Below are 4,265 nucleotides of genomic sequence, written 5' to 3'. Positions count from 1 at the left end.
GGTCAGCAGCCATTGTGTGGCACGGAGGACATGGATCCAGCGCCACAAGTGGCGCAATGACGTACTTTGCTCTGCCCGGGTAAGGGACACTCCTCATTAATCTCATTGTGAATGTGTCAGAGAAGGGTCAGTCTGTCCTAATGATGCAAGGTGGAAACCAGCAATGAGTAGTCCTTGCCTGCTGCATTGTATTGGGATGCAGGATGGGCAGCTCTGGGATGCATGGTGATCCAACAGTGTTCAAATTGGATGCAGCATTGCAGTCGCGCTGAAATGCAACAACAAACCCAATGGGCAAGGGTATGAGAGACCAAATCATATGTCTGAACTAGGTGTGCCTGTTTAAATAGGAGAAGAGGGCTTACAATGCCCGAGAGAAGTCCCAGACCGGTGGTGGCCAGAGCAATCAGGCATACCTGACAACTATGGAGGAGGATGTCTTGATGCTGGCAGGGGAGGACGGAGAACACGCCATGGCAGATGGCGAGGTTGGCAGCCCTGGTCGTCAGAGTGAGTGACCCATAATGTGGTGGGAGGGTGCGGTAGGGGGAGTGGTTGGGAGGGCAGTTGAAGTGGTGATTGTCTCATGCCCTTAAGTGTGCTAATAAAAGGTGATGCACACAGATGTGTGCAAACTGCAGTAAGGGACATGTACTGCAACCTGTGGTGCTGGTCAAACTGATCAATCTGACTTTCCCTGCAGGTGAAACACATCAGCGGCTAGGAGGGGTCTCGGGGACTCAACAGTCACCCTCTGAGGATGAGGAGATCGCCTCAGAGGGTGCATCGTCACATCATCGCACCTCACCAAGCGCCAGTGCAGAGAAGTCTATCATAGTTGGGATTACTGTCTCCGCGGAAACGTTGTCGCTTACGGGTGTTAGCAAAGCACAGTCGCTGGACCAGCCACCAGAGGCAGAACCGGCCGATGCCTCACACACTCGGAGGAGTGTGGCAGACCAGGCCAGTGCAGAGCCGCAAGCTGATGATGCGCCTCTGAGAACATCCATTCGGGGGGAGATGTTGCAGGTTCAACTTGTGATGCATGAACATCTGGCGGAGTTGCCAGAGATGCTGCGATGCATAGCACATATTCTGGAAATGTCCATCCAGGGCATGTCTGCTGCAAACTCTCAGGCATTTGTCCATCTGGCATCCTCCATTGACAGATTGGCAGCTGCAGTGGAGGGGCCAGTACTGGAAGCCATCCATGATCTCAGGGGGAGTGTAGCCTCCCTGGACCAGGCCATCAGGGCACAAACTCAGATGCGCATGTGGCAGGTGGAGGCTGCTCATCCCTCTGAGGTCAGCTTTGAGGACCAGTCGAGCCTCAAGAGGGCACACACTCAGGTTGGGTTCATCGTGACATGATGCTGTTTTTAATCTGATTATCTCTTCCCTTGGATGTGCGTGTCTTTCCCCTTTCGCAATCCCACAATGGCTCAGTGCATGTCACAATGTGAAATCTTTGCCTGGAGCGATCCGCCCAAGAGAAACGCCTGCTTATTAGAGCATCCCGGGTCTCTCACTCTTAATTCCAGAGGACATTCTGCTTCCTCTCCCCTGCCATCATGTGACTGTTGCCCATCATCCTCAATAGAAACTCCATTGTCATCTGATGACGCCTCACGGTTACCTTAAACCTTCTCAATGGTGTCTCCCCTTTCCATCGCCAGGCTATGCAAGGCGCAGCAAACAACAATAATCCTGGATGCCCGTGCTGACGCGTACTGCAGTGCTCCTCCTGAGGGTTCCAGACAGCTGAATCTCATCTTGAGCAGGCCAATCGTTTGTTCGATTGTGACTCTTGTGGTCTTATGGCTCTCATTGAAGTGTTGCTCACCATGACCCCTTGGGATTCTCACGGGTGTCATCAGCCATGTCTTCAAAGGATAACCCCTGTCGCCAAGTATCCGACCTTCCGGACTGTCCGGGGGACTGAAAAAAGCAGGCACCTGAGAGTTTTTGAGAATGTATGCATCGTGGCAACTCCCTGGGTACCGTGCACAAACCTGCATGATTCTCTTCCGATGATCGCACACAAGCAGAACATTCAATGAGTGGAAGCCTTTTCGGTTAATGAATGCCCCTGAATGACCTGCTGGTGATCTAATTGCCACATGTGTACAGTCAATCATGCCCTGAACCATTGGGAACCCAGCTATTGCACTGAATCCTCTTGTTCTTTCAGCCTGGCTGGTGTTGTCTGTTTTGAAAGTAATGACATTGTTAGCACATCTGAATAGTGCATCGGTCACAACCTTTATGCAGTGGTGTGCAGCTGTTTGGGAGACTCCGCACAGGTCTGCAGTCGAAGCTTGGAAAGAGCCACGCGCATAAATGTTAAGGGCAACAGTCACTTTCAGAGCGACTGGCATTGGATGGCCACCGAGGCAGTTTGAGGCTATATCCACTGCGACCATCTCGCATAGAAATGTCACAATCTCACGTGACAGATGCAGCCTTCTTCTGCACTGGCGTTCCGACAGGTGCAGGTAGCTCAGACGCGATCAGTATACCCTGCCTGTTGGGTAGGAATGTCTCCTGACATGTGGTTGCTCTCGACTGACTCTGCCACCTGTTCTCCCTCCCACATAATGAAGAGACACGTGACTAGCCAATTGCACATGCCCATGCCCAGCTGTCCTTCTGTCCCTGATTGGGGCCTGGTCCTCCTCCTCTGAAGAGCTACCTCCAGAATGCACAATCCCCATCGTCAGACTCACTTGGAGCCCTGTACACAAACTACAAATGTATACAAATTATATAAAACACAAAAACTCCTACAGCTAAGCAACACCAAAAGCTTTACCTGCAACACCCACACTGATTACCTGCCTTCCGCCCTTTTAAAGCTGCCGGGTCCCTGACACAATCACTGACCCTATTTACGGCCGTAAAATCAAATGGCCACGTAAATTTCCAGACAATTGGCTGCTCAATTGATTTAAGTGCCTTTTAATTACTTGCGGTCATGCGTGCAGGCATCGACTCGATCGCGCCCGACTTCCTGGATCATAAAATGGAGTCTGTGCACGATGACACCCGACGTCATCGGACGCCATTTTACCACCCACACGCCTCCAAACGGACCCGATTCAGGTAAGTAAAATTCCGGCCCATGTTTTACCCTCCATAAACTTGAGGTTATCCAAAACTCTAATTGCACCAAGTCCAGTTCACTCATCACCTTGTGGTCACTGACCTGCATTGGCTCCCAGATAGCAACGCCTCAATTTTAAAATTCTCATCCTTGTTTTCAAATCTCTCCATGGCCTCACCCCTCCCTCCCTATCTCTGTAATCTTTACAACCCTCTGAGATATCTGTGTTCTTTCAATTTAATCACTCCACCATTGGCAGCCATGCTTCAGTTGCCAAGGCCCTAAGCTCTGGAATTCCTTCCCTAAACCTCTCAACCTCTCATTTCTCCTTTAACACACTTCTTAAATCTTATCTCTTTGACCAAGCTTTTGGTCCTCTGCCCTAATATCTCCTTATGTGACTTGGTGCTGAATAATGCTCCTTTGAAGCACCTTGGAACATTTTACTGCATTACAGCTGCTAGATAAGTCAAGCAGTTGTTGATATTTTTGCATAGTATTTTATATAGTATTTGCAGTACAGAAACAGGCATTCAGGAAAGAGGTCCATGCTGTTGTTTATGCTCCACACAAGTTAAATGAACACATTTTTATTATAACTGCAGAGAGCTTATAATAAAATAATCTCCCAATACTCATGCTTACCCTACCCTCCGCTCTTCTGAATGCACTGATATTGTTCCTCCAATTCACGAATGTCTCTCCTCAAATGCACTGATATTTGCTGAGACACAACTCTGGTCTCACCATTCTCCATGAATGAACTTTTCCTGTACGCCCCCAACCCATGAACTGCAAGCTGAACTTGGATCACTTACCAATTTTATCTGGCCCATGAAAGTCCACTTGACCGATCCCTCCTGCATGTAAATGAGCCTGTCCACCATCTACAAAGCACAAGTCAGGAGTGTGATGGAATACTCTCCACTTGCCTGTACACCATCCAGTATAATGCAGCCCGCTTGATCAGCACCTCATTTACCGCCTTAAACATTCTCTCCCTCCATCACAGGTGCACTGCAGCAACGTGCCAAGCCTCCTTTGACAGCACCTTCCAAACCCGTGACCTCTACCACCCAGAAGGACAAGGGCAGCAATCGCAAGGGAACACCACCATCTGCAAGTTTCCCACCAGGTCACGCACCATCCTGACTTGGAAATA

At 49.7% G+C, this 4,265-nt stretch overlaps 1 pseudogene; it reads right to left on the bottom strand.

Annotated features, from left to right (window-relative positions):
- Window positions 1–1,637: 1,637 nt before the first annotated feature.
- Window positions 1,638–2,423, bottom strand: LOC137373230 (putative nuclease HARBI1 pseudogene; annotated as a pseudogene).
- Between the last annotated feature and the right edge of the window lie 1,842 nt (window positions 2,424–4,265).

Source organism: Heterodontus francisci, chromosome 8, assembly GCF_036365525.1.
Source record: "Heterodontus francisci isolate sHetFra1 chromosome 8, sHetFra1.hap1, whole genome shotgun sequence".
NCBI classification, from domain to species: Eukaryota; Metazoa; Chordata; class Chondrichthyes; order Heterodontiformes; family Heterodontidae; genus Heterodontus; species Heterodontus francisci.
Note: the sequence above shows the minus strand (reverse complement) of the source record. Positions and strands in the feature narration are given on the sequence as shown.